Here is a 17,381-nt window from a genome sequence, read left to right on the forward strand (position 1 = left end):
TCGACACCCCACAAGCAGGGAGCTCCAGGGGACACACACCATGGGGGCAGCGCAGGGAGACTCAAGTCAGTGCAGGAGGGAGCGCTGTCAGGTCCACGACTGACGGATGGGGCGCCCACAGGCTGGAGAGGCCACACCGCGCATCCAACGCAGAGCTGGCTCTGTGCGCAGAAAGAAGGCAGTGACATTCGAAGAGACACAAATGACCAAGTAACCTTATCACATCCTTTGCTACTGATGTTATGTCCCTATTAACCAATGCTTAGGCTGAAAATGGTTACACGGAAGGAAAGGAAAAGACAGAGCAGCCGCCAGCTCCCTTTCCTTGCAGCCCTGCCTGAGTCACCAGTGACCGGAGGCAGAGTGTTGGGGTGGAATGGCGCATGTCAGGAGGGATAGAGAAACGTCCGAGTTCGTTCATGCAGCACGTCCACTGCTCCCGTAAGAATGAAATACATACACATGGACCCGCCGTGAACTGTGTGACTTTGGTGATTCCACATAGCAGCTAAAGGCTCATATTTCCATTTAAAATTTGCAACATACAGTATAAAGATGAACGAAAATTCGTGACGATAATTTAAATTTATTTTTTAACCTTTTAACTTAGGATAACACGAAAGAGCAAATAAAAGTACTATGACAAACTACACTTCAATAAAATATTTTAAAAAATAAACTATAATGGAAAAGAATCTTGAAAGAATATATCTAGATACATATAGATATATTCTTTTTAGATTCTTTTCTATTAGATATATAATGGAAAATATATATAATATAACTGAATCACTTTGTTATACACCAGAAACTAACACAACACTGTAAGGCAACTACAATCAAAAACAAATTTTTTTTTTTAAATACTATGACAAGTCGAGAGAAAGAGAACACGGGAGAAAAGAAAAAGCTGTATATTTTACTACCTTTAATGACACTTTTTTACTACTTCTTGAACAGGGCCCTGCATTTTCATTTTACATGGGGCCCACACATTACATAGCGGCCCTGGGGTGAGGTACCAGGGACGCAGGATCTACAAAATACAGTCCCTGTCGTCATAGAGCCTACTAGTCTAGTAAGAGAAACATAGGTTAACCAAATGATCCTAGAAATACATCATTATAAGCTGATCAGTGCTAAGTAAAACTATTATAGGGCTCCCTCAGGGCATGTAGTAGCAGGACCTAAACTAGCCTTGGGGTCAGGGGAGACTTCCCTGAGGAAGTGATGTGTGAACAGAAATGTGAAGAATAAGCAGGTGTTAGTGAAGTAAAGAACAAGAAATGACTGTTCCAGACAGAGGGGACAGCATGTGCAAAGGCCCTGAGGCAAGAGAGAGACTGGCAACCCAGGAAAAGAAAGCCACCTGGCTGGAACATGGCCCAGTCTTATAAATCCCGTTAGGAATTGGTCTTTCTCCTAGAAGTTATGGAAAGCCATTAAGAATCTAAATAGGGGACTTCCCTGGCGGTCCAGTGGTTAAGACTCCGAGCTTCCACTGCATGGCGGTGCTGGGGGGGTTCAATCCCTGGCCAGGGAACTAAGATTCCGCAGGCAGCATGGCATGGCCAAAAAATAAAAATTAAAAAACAAACAAAAAATCTAAATAGAATTCCCGGCACACACACATACACTCACACACACATACACACACACACACACAAAGTATCTAAATAGGAGAGTAAATGGGATCAAATCTGTTTTGTTTTGGGTTTTTTTTAATAAATTTATTTATTTATTTGTTTATTTTTGGCTGCGTTGGGTCCTCGTTGCTGTGCACGGGCTTTCTCTAGTTGTGGCGAGCGGGGGCTACTTTTTGTTGCGGTACACAGGCTTCTCGTTGCAGTGGCTTCTCTTTTTTTTTTTTTAAACACTTAGTGGTTTTTTTTTTTTTAATTTTATTTATTTATTTATTTATTTTTGGCTATGTTGGGTCTTCGTTTCTGTGCGAGGGCTTTCTCTAGTTGAGGCGAGTGGGGGCCACTCTTCATCGCGGTGCGCATGACTCTCACCATCGCGGCCTCTCCTGTTGCAGAGCACAAGCTCCAGACGCGCAGGCTCAGTAGCTGTGGCTCACGGGCCCAGCTGCTCCGCGGCATGTGGGATCTTCCCAGACCAGGGCTCGAACCCGTGTCCCCTGCATTGGCAGGCAGAGTCTCAACCACTGTGCCACCAGGGAAGCCCCTGCAGTGGCTTCTCTTGTTGTGGAGCACGGGCTCTAGGCACGTGGGCTTCAGTAGCTGTGGCACGTGGGCTCAGTAGTTGTGGCTTGAGGGCTCTAGAGCACAGGCTCAGTAGTTGTGGCACATGGGCTTAGTTGCTCCACGGCATGTGGGATCTTCCTGGACCAGGGCTCGAACCCGCGTCCCCTGCATTGGCAGGTGGATTCTTAACCACTGCGCCACCGGGGAAACCCTCAAATCTGTTTTTAAAAAGTTCTTTCACTGTTACAGTGTGATGAAATAAAACCCTGGCGGTCCAGTGGTTAGGATTCCGTGCTTCCGCTGAAGAGGGTACAGGTTCGATCCCTGGTCAGGGAACTAAGATCCCACATGCCATGCGGCGCGGCCACAAAAAAAAATTATATTTTAAGGCAGGACAAGGAAAAATTAAACATAAAATTCTCTCTGTGTGTTTGTTTGGGCCTTCTCCCTCCCTCCCTAATGTGCAGTGTGCACCTGCATTACACATTAATGAAAACTCTTCAAAGATGGGAGTGCCTTCTTAGCTGTGGAGATCAATTTTGTTTCTTTCTTCTGATGCTAGCAATGTAACTTCTTAAAAGAAGAACGTTCTTTCCCAGCTCTGCAGGGGGTCATGGCGACTTGCTGCTCGCTTTGTATGCACTTACCTGGACTATGTATCCTTGGTGAGCTTTATGTAAAACATCAGTGTGTCATTTTGATGTACAGTCCTTTATCTCAAAAATGTGTATGACTGTGCCTTCTACTTCTAACAGGCGGAACAGTTCTCAGATCTTTATGAGAATCTGCTTCCCAGGTTATAATTCTCAGTTTGGGGAATTTCCTGGTGGTCCACTAGTTACGACTTGTCACTTCCACTGCTGTGGACTGGGTTCAATCCCTGGTCGAGGAACTAAGATCCCACAAGCTGCGCAGTGCGACCAAAATGATATTAATAATAAGCCTCAGTTTGGCTCGAATAAAATCCCTTTTTTTCTTCTTAACTTGATAATTAATTGAATTTCATTGACAAATGTTAGAACATCCTGAAGGGAGAAAGACTAGTTAGAAAGGAGGCTATTGCAATAATCCAGGCGAGGGAGGATGGTGGCTTAGGCTACAGTGGGGAGAGGGGATTGAATGGATTTAAGAGGCAGGGAGGAGGAAAAGTGATGGCGTGGACAGAGTCGGGGAGAATAGAGGAGAGTGGGTACGGGGAATGACTCCTAGGCTTCTGGTCTGTGCCGCTATGTGGGCGGTGAGGTCATTTACTAAGACGTGTATCAGCGATGGAGCCCAAGGTTGGAGAATGGAGGAAGGGTGAGGGGGAAGGTTATGAGTTTACCTTTATGTTCAGTTAAGTTCCCTTTGAGGCGTCCCAGCAGAGTATCAAGAATGCCACTGGCATCTTCATCCAGGACCCAGAAGTGAGGTCTGGAGAACAGCTAATAAAAACTACAGCCATGCAAAGGGCTGGAATAGGCAGCTCACAAATTCTCCAAATGGCCAGTATGTACATAAAAGAGCTCAACATCATTAGTCATTAAAGAAATGCAAAATTAAAACCATAATGAGGTACCATTTCACTAGAATGGCAAAAATTTTTTAAGGCTGACAAACTTAAATGCTGGCCAGGATGTGGAACAACCAGAACTTTCACCCATTACTGGTGGACATGTGAAATTGCACAACCACTTTGGAAAATAGGCAGTTTCTTCAAAAGTTAAACACATACCTGGCAATTGCACTTCTAGATAATTGTCCTACGGAAATAAAAACATTTGTCCACACAAAGACTTGCAAATAATGTTCACTGCAGCATTATTCATAACAACCCGAAAATGAAACAAACTAAATGTGCTTCAGTTGTGAATGGATGAACAAATTTGTGGGTATCCATGCAACTGGAATCCGTGCAATGGAATCCACGCAATGAAATACTACCTGTCAACAAAAGAAACAAACTACAGCTACATGTAACAAAATGGATGAATCTCAGAAATATTACACTTAGGGAAAGAAATCAGATATAAAAGAGTACATACGCATAATTCAATTTACATGACATGCCAGAACAGGCAAAAGTAATCTTTAGTGATGGAAATCAGATCAGTGGCAGCCTGGAGCACAGGGGGGGAGAACTGACTGCAAGAGGTGGGGGTGAGGGCGTGGGTTTTGCGGGAGCGGTGGGACTACTCTGTACCTTGATTGTGATGGTGGTTACACAGCTATACGCATGTCAAAGCTCTCAGAGCTGTACACGGAAATTGTGAATTTTACTGCATGTAACTTAAACCTTAAAAAAAAAAACAACCCACAATTTCTAAACTGAAGCCATGAGTATAGATAAGATCCACTAAGTGAAAAGGATAGAGTGAGAAGAAAAGAGCATGTGTGCGGCAGGGCGGGCGGCTGCTAATCTTACCAACAGGCAACAGGTGTCATCACCCGCATCTCGCATGTGAGAAACACGAGGCTCAGAGAAGTGAAGCGCCTTCCCTAAGATCACACAGTACTAAGGAGGAAAGCTGGGGCCTGAACCCAGAGCCATCAACCAGGCCTGGGCCCATGGCTGAGCGTGGTCACCAAACAAGGAGAAGCACCCCAACTCCTATTCTTTGAGGAAGAAAGGCAGTGACCTTGAGGACTGGGCCCAGATCTGAAAAACCGTGCGCTGTTCTCTGCGTATGAAAATGACGCTTCTCGCCCATCACCGATCTCCGATGGTCTGGGATCACTGCGCTGGCTCCGCCCTAAACCAGCCATATTCCCTCCACCAGCCACCCTCCCCACGGTACCCAAGGGCGCCCTCGCAAGATGACAGGCCAGGGTTGGGGGTTCTGCCTGGGCCTGTCAGACACCCAGAGAGCCACGGTGAGATCTGCTGCGGCGGAAAATCTCCAGCTGCAGGGGGGCCTGCTTCTCCGTGGTGGGAGCCTCTTGCCCTCCCTTCTGTGCGTCGACCCGGGGCCCCTAGCACCTGGCAAACAGCAGCTCGCTCCCTCATCTCTGCCTGGTCAGAAAGTGGCCGCATTCAGCTCCTCTCCCAGCTGGAGCATGTGTCCCAGGATATGTGGCACTTTGGTGGCAGAGCTGGGTTTGGACCTACAGCTGCCGCTTCCTACTCCAGGGGACCGGGCTCCTAGGGAAACTTCCCGTGAGAAACTTTCTCCAGCTGCGGACGGTGAGTCCGGAGACCTCCCTTCTGATTCCTAGATCTGGAATGAAATACCTGAGTGACCCGGATCAAGTTCCTGGGTCACGTGAGAATCTGGGTGTCTTCACGAGCATAACGAGGGTCTGACGAGGGCCACCTCCTTCACTACTGACCACTTACCAGGGGTAACGTTATGTCAGCCTCTTCACATACCTGGAGTAATTCGATGTGTCCAGTCATTGCTATTTTATAGAGCTATTTTATACAGTCCATTCCCCACCTGCAGGATCCTATTTTCTTTTTCTTTTTTTTTGGCCGCACTGCGCTGCACTGCTTGTGCGATCTTAGTTTCCCCCGACCAGGGATGGAATCTCAGCCCTCGGCAATGAGAGTGCGGAGTCCTAACCACTGGACCGCCAGGGAATTCCCAGGATCGTATTTTATATAATGAGGAGTGTTTCCGGGAAAAGCATGTCCGAAGTTGGACTCTGCAGACATCTGACAGCCAGAAAGTGCCCTCCAGCCTCAGTCTCTTCCTCTTTGTTATCTTAACTTTAACCTTATCCTTACTGCAGCCTCTTCCAATCTCCCTGGTTCATTTAGCTTCTCTGCTAGTATTTGATGAGCACCTCCTATGATCTGGAGATGCAACAGATCTGAGCCAATGTTGGGTGTTCCCTGCTTAGGTTTTGTTTTGTTTTGTTTTGTTTTAATTATTTATTTATTTATTTATTTATTTTATTTTTGGCTGCGTTGGGTCTTCGTTAGACCCAGGATTGACACAGACAGTGCTCCAGGAAATGACACAGACAAGGCTCCTGTCCATTTCCGAGGGGCACCCCCTGCACTTCCCCAGGGATGAGGGGATGAGGACTCCCCTCCCCCAGCAGGCTGTAGCTGCTCCCCTTCACATCCCGCCCCCCTCGGGGGGCCTGTCCCAACACAAACGTGTCAGCCCACTAAAGCAAACAGCATTTGGACTGCCGGTCCCTCTGTCGGCAAAACTTGCTAAGTGTCTTTATACGTGATGTTGAGACTGAGAATACAAAGAGAAATAAGACACGATCTGTGTGCTGGAGAAGCTTCTGGTCCAGTAGTGGTTATACCGCTGGAGGTGAGACCCACTCTGCCAGCACCTAAGGAAGATGGGGGAGGAGGGCACAGAGGGTATGGAGGGGTGCAGAGACACCTGAGCCTTATGATACACACAGCAGACACGGCCGGCCCCATGAAACACATTCTCAACATTGCCAGGTCGAGTTGTCTCCGCCCTCTTCCAGCCCCCACTCCCCTCCTACCCCCAACCTCCACTCCGGCATCAAGCTACCTTTGGCCCTGCCCTAGAGAGCCTTCCACCCTGCCTTGCCACCTGAAGCCAGTTAGGTCCCTCTTAGCCTTTCCCTCTAGAGAAGAGTTGTCCAACAGAAATACAATGTGAGCAACATGCATGATTTTTAAATTTCTAGTAACCATATTTTTTAAAGTAAAAAAAAAGTGCTCGCTTCGGCAGCACATATACTAAAATTGGAACGATACAGAGAAGATTAGCGTGGCCCCTGCACAAGCAGGCCATGCAGATTTGTGAAACGTTCCATATTTTTTGGCCTCTATGGGAAAAGAATCTAAAAAAGAGTGGATACGTGTATATGTATAACCAATTCACTTTGCTGTACACCTGAAAAAAACACAATATTGTAAATCAACTATACTCCAATAAAAAAACTTTTTTTAATCTTAAAAAAGTAAAAAAAAAAAGTGAAATTAATTTCAATAATATATTTGTTTAACTTGTATCTAAAATATTATCATTTCAACATGTAATCATGTACAAAATTACTGAGGTCCTTGAAAAAATTCTTTTTTTTCATACTAAGTCCTAGAGGTGTACTGTGTATTTTACACTTACACCACATTTCAGTTTGGATGCTAAATTTTTATTGGAAATATATGGCCTGTGTTCAGATTTCACAACATTCACATTGAAAAGTAAGTTCACATATTCAAACTATCTCACCAATACTTATGTTTTCCAATAACTAAATGGAGAGAGTAACAACTTTTTAATTAATTTTTAGTGAAAATTAAGCACATTAGCAGTTCGGTTCCTCAGTTGCACACACAAGCTGCATTTCCAGTGCTCGGACACCCACTTGTGACTAGTGGCTACCAGAGTGTAAGCCTCTGCTGTCTGGGCCCCAGGTCCAGCACCCACTTCGGGCTCTCTCCAGTCACCCAGACTTACCCAGACCCTCTGTGCGCACATCTCCATTCAAAGGGGCTCCCCTTCCTACCCACACCCCAGCCTGTGGGAGCCACCCATGACTCATGCGTCCCTGCTCCCCTGGCACACTTTCACCTACCTGGTCCTCCTACCAAAATTGTCTCCACGTACAGACATCAGCATATCAGAAAACCAATTTGCATAGGCAAATTCAGGATCCGGAGACATAGTCCCCCCACAGATTGGGGGCCCAGGAAATCGGGCCTTGTCCTCCAGTCGCCCCCTGGAGGAGGTGGGACTTCAAAATTTGCTGGGTCAGTGAGACGGAAAGGAGGACAGGGAAGGCATCCAAGCCTGGGTGGTAGGATGGTGGAGAGAAGAGGGGCTCCTCGGGGTGTAAGTGAGGGGCTGGGGGGAGGTACGTTTTACGTATGGTTCATTGTGTTGGAATGATTTGGTTGTTAAATAAGCACTTTAAGGGATTCTTTTATATTTCATACTTTTAAATTTTTATGAATTAAATTCTTTCCCCCAGTCTGGGTTTTTCCAAGCTTCAGATCTCTGGCCGGAATTGATTTGCATAATCCCACCTCTGAGATTTAGCCCCACCCCTCAGGACCCCCTCCTTGCCTGGTCCAGTCTGGAAGCCTCTCTGCTGGGCATTCACCTTTCCCGTCTTCCCACTGTGGGCAGCCCCCCTGCTCTGGCCTCCCCCTCCCTGGGAACCAACCCGGCCTCGCTGCAGCTGAGAGGCGGGGATAACCCTCCCTGAGTTATTTCAAGGATTAGTCCTGCTGCCCTGTGTGCAGCTCCCACACGGTGGGATTTCAGAGCGGTGGACACCGTGCCAGGAAGGGGGTGCGGCTCCTGAAATGCAGATCCACGCAGGGTGTTGAGCACCAGGCTGTGGGGTCCAGGTTCCTTAGAGCACGTCCTGGCGCGTGGGGTTTAGCAGGAGGACGCAGGCAGCCTGCCAGGCTACGAGCTGGAGAGTCAGAGCCCGAAGCCCTAGGCCCTCAGTCTCTGCCTTGAAACACACACGCGTGCACACACACGCGCGCAGACACACACGCACACACACACACACCCCAACCTCATCACAACTTTCATAGACTAGGTGGGTCCTTTTGCCTTCGTGGGGACCTTACTCCATAAAAAAAATTAAAAATCATATTTTCCATGTTGGTACACAGATGACTATATTAATATTATGTATTAAAATATCTTCTTCAATCTGAAGTTCACTTTTCTTCTGATTTTAATGAAAATATGTTTGTGGTCCTCTGAAAGTACTGTGTTACTGTTGGCCCTGCCTGCGCCCCGCCCTCTGTTCCCAGCCCTGGTCCTTCGAGGCTGCAGAGGAGGCTGGGATTGGGGGTGGCAGGAGAGCTGTAAGGTCCGCAGGTGGGTCATTTTGGACTCAGAGGGAGGCATGGACTCTCCCTGCCCCCTTCCCTCTGAAAACGGAGAATTTCCTCCGCTGGGAGAGCCAGGTGCTGCCCCAGGAAGGACGAGTTCATGGTTTCACGGAGTCCTTCCTGCCCCCCGCGCCCTCCCCCGCAAACCGCGCCCCCCTCCACCGCCGATGCCACCGATGACAGGTAAGTCTGAGCAAATCTGAGGGAGTCCAATTTTAACATCAGAAAGGGATGGCTTCTTCCGAGCGCATCGGCCATTAGACTTCAGGCTCAAGTCCCAACTCCCTACTATGACGCATGAGACCCTCTTTGGGAGGTGATATAATAGAATGGGTGAGGTGTTTATTAACAGGTGGACCTGGCTGAACTTGGGACAAGTTCTTAAACCTCTCAAACCCTCATCTTCCCCCCAGTGTACATAGGAATGACGGGACTATTTTCCTCACCAAATTCTTACAAATATTATAGACATACATATGCTTTGCACACAGTGAAACTCTATATACTCGTTAGGAAATAGGATTGTTATACAAAGCAAATATACACAGAAGATCTCCCACCTCTTCTCCACAGGTCAGACACCCTATCATAACTGAGATTATAGATGTAAAGTACTAGGTGCATTGCCCGGCACAGAGCAGGAGCTCCAGAAACGGTACCCAGTATTGTGGTCTCGTTCCTACTACTTCTCTAATCTCATCCCCACCTCCCCTCTGCCTTGAACTTCAGCAACACCAAACTGCTTCTGGTCTTGTGTCACGTCCCACTCCACACCAGCTGCACATTTTCTCACCTCCTGATCACTGTAGCAGAAGCTGGCTCATCTATAGATGGACTGTATTTCCCAGCCTCCCCTGCACCTAGATGTGGCCATTTGAACAGGGTCTTGCCAGTGGAAGATGAACAAGAGTAATCCATGCTGCTGCCAGGCCTGTTCCATCAAAACTCCCACATGCTCTTCATGTTCTTTCCCTCCCCAACCCCAGAAGCCCCATGGTGAAGGCGGAAGAGCCATAGATGGAGAGAACTCAGGTGCCTGAATTAAAGCATGAAGGAAAGCCATCCATGGATGTGGGTGTTCCATTAGTGAGAAGTGATGGAACTGCTTTCAGTTTGTTGCAGCAGCTAACCTTACCTTAATGAATAGACTCCTGCCGTCTTGTGTTCATGGAATGCCTATAACCCCACCCTCCGTCCCTGGGGTAACTCCTGCTCATCTTTAAGCTTCATCTCTGGCATTGCATCCTTCAGAAATCCTTCTCTGAGCAAACCTGAACAAAGGTTGGGTGTCTCCAGCAGACACTGCACAGTTGACTACCCTCCTTCTATCCTCTCCTTCCTAATAGAATCCCTATTTTGTTCAGGGAAGTAGTATCCCCAGTTACAAATACTCACGTCCCAAGACTCCTCTGTAGCTGGCTGCAGTCACCTGGTCCAGTCCTGGCCAATAAGATGTAAGAAGAAGTTGCTGGATGGAGATCGTTAGGGAATCTTTCTTAAAAAGAAGTAGATTGGGCTCACATCTACATTTTACCATTTTGCTTTGTCCTTCCTTTCTTCCCACCTGGAAGTCAGATGCAATGTCCAGAATGGAGCACACATATTACAGCCATAAGGATGAAAGCCACGTGCTAAGGCACAGTAGAAAGAAGAGTCTAGGTTCCTAAAGGCACCACGGATCAGCCCCGTTCTGCTTACCTCCAGTTCTCCTGTAACGTGGAAAATGAAACTTCTTTTTTTTTGTTTTTTAAATTTTTTAAATTACTTTTTATTGGAGTATAGTTGCTTTACAATGTTGTGTTAGTTTCTGCTGTACAGCAAAGTGAATCAGTTATACGTATACATATATCCCCCCCTCTTTTCTGGATTTCCTTCCCATTTAGGTCACCACAGAGCACTGAGTAGAGTTCTCTGTGCTATACAGTAGGTCCTCATTAGTTATTTATTTTATACATAGTAGTGTATATATGTCAATCCCAATCTCCCAATTCGTCCTACCCCCCCTTCCCCCCTTGCTATCCATAAGTTTGTTCTCTACATCTGTGTCTCTATTTCTGCTTTGCAAATAAGTTCATCTGTACCATTTTTCTAGATTCCACATATGAGCGATATTATACGATATTTGTTTTTCTCTTTCTGACTTACTTCACTCTGTATGACAGTCTCTAGGTCCATCCACGGCTCTGCAAATGGCACAACTTCGTTCCTTTTCATGGCTGAGTAATATTCCATATACACGGAGAAAGCCATAATTCAAAAAGATACATGCACCCCAATGTTCCTTGCAGCACTATTTACAAGAGCCAGGACATGGAAGCAACCTAAGTGTCCATCAACAGAGGACTGGATAAAGACGGTGTGGTCGATATATGGAAAATGAAACTTCTAAGGCTTAGAGCCTGGCGGTGAAGTTCCTGTTTGGCACAAATGAACACGCTCCTACGTGAATGCTGGCCCCAGCTCCCGCTCCCCAGCGCCTGTGCTCCCCGACCGGCTGCTCTCAGAACTCCATCGCACGCTGGCCATCAGCCGCTCCAGGGGCTGTTTCTCTGACTTGTTTGAAGGCACAGAGCAAGCGCTCAGTAAACGTGTGCTGAGAGGACAGTGACAAGGGACACTGTTGTGTTCCTCATCCTCCTTCTGAAGAAAAAAAAAGGAATCCCTAGGGGACACACAGAAGAGGCTCTCGGCCAGTGGCCTCCCTGCCCCTTCCAGTGCAGGCTCCACAACAAGGAGAGTACAGAAGTGCAAGACGCAGGCTCAGCCCTCGCCTGGGTGAGGTCGGGGAATGCAGGATAATCACAACTAGTGCTTGGACAGCGCTTCTTATGCCCCAACATTGTCTTTCAGTTTTGTTTTTTAAAGATTTATTGATTGATTGATTGCTATGTTGGGTCTTCGTTTCTGTGCGAGGGCTTTCTCTAGTTGCGGCGAGCGGGGGCCATTCTTCATCACGGTGCGCGGGCCTCTCACTATCGCGGCCTCTCTTGTTGCGGAGCACAGGCTCCAGACGCGCAGGCTCAGTAGTTGTGGCTCACGGGCCCAGTTGCTCCGCGGCACGTGGGATCTTCCCAGACCAGGGCTCGAACCCGTGTCCCCTGCATTGGCAGGCAGACTCTCAACCACTGCGCCACCAGGGAAGCCCCAGTGTTGTTTTTTAAAGTGAGGTGAAAGCCACATAAAACTGTCTTAAAGTGAACAATTCAGTGACATTTAGTGCATTCACAATGTCGTGCAACCGCTCTTTCTGTGTGGCTCCAAAACCTTTCGTCACCCCCAAAATAAAACCTTATAACCGGGACTTCCTGGCGGTCCAGTGGTTAAGACCTCGTGCTTCCACTGCAGGGGGCGCGGGTTCGATCGCTGATCAGGGAACTAAGATCCCCACATGCTGTGCAGCGTGGCCAAAAATTTAAAAATTAAACCTTATACCCGTTAAGCAGCCATTTCGCATTATCCCTTTCCCTCAGCTCTTGGAAACCACCAATCTGCATTCTCTGTGGATTTTCCTTTTCTGGATGTTTCATATAAATAGCATTACACGCTGGGCTAGCAGAGGCAGGTGGGGCCCCAGTGTCCACATGTTAAGATGACACTTAGCTTTTCTTTATCCAGACTGAGGTCAAAGGTTCCCACTGCAGCTCGAGTGGCTGAGGTGAAATGTCTTTGCAGTCCAGCTCCTAGGAAATCTTTATTTTATTATTATTTTTTAATTGATTAATTAATTAGGTGGCACTGGGTCTTAGTTGCAGCAGGCGGGCTCCTTAGTTGCGGCTCCAGGGCTCCTTAGTTGCGGCTCACCAGCTCCTTAGTTGCAGCAGGTGGGCTCCTTAGTTGTGGCATGAGAACTCTTAGTTGTGGCATGCGTGTGGGATCTAGTTCCCTGACCAGGGATGGAAGCCAGGTCCCCTGCATTGGGAGCACAGAGTCTTATCCACTGGACCGCCAGGGAAGTCCCAGGAAATCTTTAAAATTAAGTCTGAGAGGAGCCTGTGACCAGTAGATTTGGTAGAGAACTTTGATGAAGCGTGGGTGAACGGTCTGGAGGGTGAACTGGCTGCTCTGGACTGGGGGTGCTGTCTTGCAGCACTTTTGTGAGAAAACACAGCCAGGCTGGATGTGTGATGTGGGGTATGTGGGCACGTGTCTATGTACAGACAGACATCCCGGAGTCTTTTGTGTTCGAGTACACTTTACAGATCACAGAGCACTTAGATGCCCTTTATCTGCAGCTCTCTAAAGGAGGCAGGGCAAGCACTCTTAACTGCAGTTTATAAATCGGGCAGCTGAGGCCCCATCAGATGACTTGCCCAAGGTCGCACAGAGGATGAGGGGCGGAGCCCCAAGCCTGCGAGCTTTCTGTCCGGATACCTTAAGCTGCTTAGTCATTGCTCAGGTGGAGTGAGGGGGAAATGGGCTTGCAGGTTGTATTAGTCAGAAACAAAATACCATAGAGTGGCTTAAACAGCATAAATTTATTTTTCACAGTTCTGGAGGCTGGAAAGTCCAAGATTAAGGTGCCGGCTGATTTGGTTCCTGGAGAGAGCTCTCTTCCTGATTTGTGATGGCTGCCTTTTCCCTGTGTCCTTAGTGGTAGAGAGTATCCCTTCTCATAAGGGTCCCCATCGTGGGGACCCCACCCTCATGACCTCATCTAACCCTAATTACCTCCCAAAGGCCCTGGCCCAAATACCGTCACACTGGGGATTAGGGTGTTAACGTATTAATTTGGGGCGGGGGGACACATTCAGTCTATAATACAGGTGCAAACCCATCTCTTACCCACCATTGGTGGGAACCATGTGCTACAGCCTGCAAGTCATTGGGGTGTTCAACCTAACTCTCTCCCAGGGACGGACGCGGAGGCAGGGCAGGGAAGGAGGACAAAATTCAGAGAGTATTAGGAAGAGAGTAGGGTGGCCAGATTTAGCAAATAAAAATATAAACACTTAATTCTGAATTTTAAATAAACAAGGAATGATTTTTTTAGTGTAAATGTGTCCCATGCTTTGTTTGGGACATACTTATACTAAAAAAAATAGAAAACTATTTGGTTTTTTTTTCATCTGAAATTCAGATGACATTGGCGTCCTGTATTTTTATCTGGCAACCCTAAAAGAGAGGAGCCATTGGCCTCCATGAGGCAGGCCAATGGACCCCACGAAGGACTATTGCAGGATCTCTGGACAGACGCTTGCTTTATATATTTAACTTTTTAAAAGTCTTTTTTAAAACCATCGAGCTTTTTCTTTTCTTGGCGTAACAAAAACGTAACACAAAATTTACCATTTTAACCACTTCTAAATGGACAGTTCGGTGGCATTACATACATTACATCGTGGTGCAACCATCACCACTACCAATCTCCAGAACTTTGTCATCATCACAAACTGACATGGCAAAGAAAACCAGAGCCGCACAGTCATTAAAGGGGTAAAAGCAGATTTTATTCAGGACTTTGCAACAGGGGAAAAGAGAGGTCAGTATAGAACAGGGGTCAATTCCAAATACAGCGTGGACAAGTGGGGACTTTTAGCCAAGGAGCCGGATTGGGGGGGATGGAAAATTACTAAGAGGGTTGGGTAATTCTTGGCTAGGATTCTTGCTGCAGGCAGGCAGGTGAGGGATGGGACGTCACCTGGGGACGGGGGAGGGAGGCATTTGGTCAGATAAGAGGGCGGGGTAGGGTGGGGGGAGGTTCTGGTTGAAACGAGTAACAGGATTCTCGCGAAAACTGGGCGACGCAAGTGGAGGCCTAGTTGGAAGAGGATTCAAAGGAGCCCGACTAAAGTGTGGTCCAGGAGAAGACCGTCACGAGCTCTGTACCCGCTAAACAATAACGTCCCCTCCGTAACCGCCGTTCTGGTTCTGTTTGGATCTGACGGCTCTGGACACCTCGCACAGCGTGGACTCCTACAGCCTTTGTCCTTTTGTGTCCGGCATTTATTTATACTTTTTAAGGCGGGGCGGGCACTGGGCGGACTCTGCGGGGAGCTCGGCCTGCAGATCCCAATCCCAGAAAATCCGGGCTGAACGAGGTGGGGTAGTCAATCAAGTACGCCGCCGAGCCTGTGGGTGGAGGGGGCGCGGAGGGAGGGGCGGGGCTGCGCGGAGAGGGGAGGGGCTGCGCGCTGAGGGGCGGGGCTGCGCGGGGAGAAGGGGCAGAGGGTGCCGGGGTCGTTCCCGGCGGCGGGGCGAGGAGGCGCTGAGGGGCTGGCGGCGAGCTCCGGCCTGAGGGATCGAGGCGCCGGCGGCTAAGGCCCCTGAGCCGCGGCGCCGAGCGAGCGGAACTGGCGGCTGGAGGCGGGGCCAGAGCTCGGGGCCGGGAGCGCCGGGGAGGCGGAGCGGGCGGAGCGGAAGCGGCGGGCGTCGCGCAGGTGAGGGCGCGGGCCTGGCCGGGACGCGCGGGGCGGGAGCGGGGCCGGTCACGGAGGGGACGGTAGGAGGCGGGAGCGGCTCCGGGGGACGCCGCCGGGCCGGGAGCCGACGCGGGAGGCCCGGGCCCCGTGACTTCCGCCTCGGCCGCCGGCTGGCTGGCCGCCTCGCGGCGCCGGCCTGGGCCTCAGTGGGCGGGTCGGCGCCCCCCGCCCCTGTCGGTTCGCGGGGAGGGCCCGGCTCTCGGAACGAGCTGCAGTGGATCCTCAGACCCTCCCTTTGCGGCCGCCCCTCCCGGCCCCTGGATGACCCCACACCGCTTTAACCCTGCTTGGGTCCCAGTTGCCTGCAGCCGAGCTGGGTGTCGGGCGTGGGTCGCGGGAGGGATCCCGAGCGCTTCGAAATTTATCAACAGCATTGTGAGAGCGGGTTTGCTCTGTGTTCACTTTTCTGGGAGAATCCACAGTTTTTACCAGATTCTCTAAGGTAGCGCCGTCCCATAGAAATATTATGCGAGCCACATGTGTGACTTTAAAAGTAAAAGGAAACGGCGAAATTAACTTAGTTATGTGTTTTATTTAGCCTACTGTGTTTAAAATATGCTCATTTCAACATGTAATCTATTTAAAATTTTAATGAGATATTTTACATTCTTTTTTTACTCGGAAGTTTGAAATTTGGTGTATATTTTACACCTAGACTACATTTCAAGTGCTCAATAGCCCATGTAGCTAGTGGCTCCTATATTGGACGACAGGTCTGAGGCTTTCATTCCTGGCCTGCAGGCTCAAGTCCACACTCCTTGCCAGGGTATTCAGTGTTTTTCACAATCCGGCCTCTTTTTCTGCTGCTTACCCAAGGATGGTTTCATCCTCATTGCCCAAACCACTTGCCCTTCCCCTACACACCTTTGTTCAACTGTCCCTTCTGCCTGGGGTGCTCTCCCTGCCCTGTCTCCCTGGGTCTGGCAGGGAGGTACAGTTTCTGCGGAGAGCTGTTCCTGACTCCCCTGACCCCAGAAGGGGTTTATCACTCACTCCTTCCTCAGTGTCCCCTAGCACTGGATTCATGGCTGAATTAGAGCACTTATGACCTGCTGTTTGTTTTCCAGGCTGTCTTCACAGCTACTATAGCGTCCTGTTCATCTTTGTTGTGGTCATGGCCGGCACCTGATAGTTGATGAGCACTTGTCAGCAGACAGAATGAGTAAAATGCTAAACTAAGCTGCACTGTTTCTTAATTCTTGAACAGACCTGCTCCTTCCTCGCTTAGGAGCTTTGTGCCTGTTCTACCCCGTCGTGCATGGACACACACACAGGGTGTGGTGACTGACCATGAGGAATGCATCACAAGATGAGCCCAGAAAGTACCTTCTTTCTGCCTTTTACTCCCTCTCTGTCTTACAGATGGGAAAACTGAGGTACAGAGCTAAGTTAGGACTCCAGGCAGGTTTGCATCAGTGTAAATGCAAAGAGGGACTGGGGTGGGGATTTTTGAAAGGCATGCGAGTTCCCAGAGGGTTAGGTTCCTCAGGTGGTGTGGGATCAGCTGGCTCCTCTTTGGTCATTTGTTAGGCGGGAAGAGAAGTGGGGAGGTGAGGAGTTACTCCTGGGCCCTGGTGAGGATTCTCGGCAGGTTCAGGTCTAGGAAGCTGAGGAGCTCACTGCTGGAGAAAAACTTGGAGAGCAGAATGGGCATCTCGGATCAGGAGAAGTGCTGGCCTAGGAAGGGTAGGCAAGAACAAGTTGGGTAGAAGGAAGGGCAGGGGAGGCCAACAGAGGGAGCAGAGGGTAAGCTCCAGCTTGCTGAGGAGATTGGCGTGAAGCATGGAGAATAACCACTTCTCAGAGGGCAGTGCCATTCTCAGTCTGTAGGATGAGAAATGGAAAGAATCAGAGATTCAGAGGAGGCAAACAACTTACCCCAGGTCACACAGCACTTGAAACTCAAATGAAGCCTCCATGTCACACCCAGCCCCACCCACACCTCTGTTGCAACCAGGGGCCCCAGCGTTGTGCCTAGGA

At 48.9% G+C, this 17,381-nt stretch overlaps 1 protein-coding gene across 3 annotated transcripts in view; it reads left to right on the forward strand.

The window, feature by feature from the left end:
• The window catches only part of WASHC1 (WASH complex subunit 1), a 52,826-nt gene that overhangs the window by 22,372 nt on the left and 13,073 nt on the right, over nt 1-17,381 (forward strand). The window contains exon 1 of one of the 3 annotated variants that reach the window (XM_082349116.1): nt 15,131-15,359. The exons of the other annotated variants lie outside the window; for them this stretch is intronic. The gene's annotated coding sequence lies outside the window, so the exon portion shown is untranslated. Of the gene's footprint in view, nt 1-15,130; nt 15,360-17,381 lie in introns of those variants that run through there. 3 annotated transcript variants of the gene reach the window in all.

This window comes from Balaenoptera borealis (genome assembly GCF_965194805.1).
Source record: "Balaenoptera borealis genome assembly, chromosome: 13".
NCBI lineage: Eukaryota > Metazoa > Chordata > Mammalia > Artiodactyla > Balaenopteridae > Balaenoptera > Balaenoptera borealis.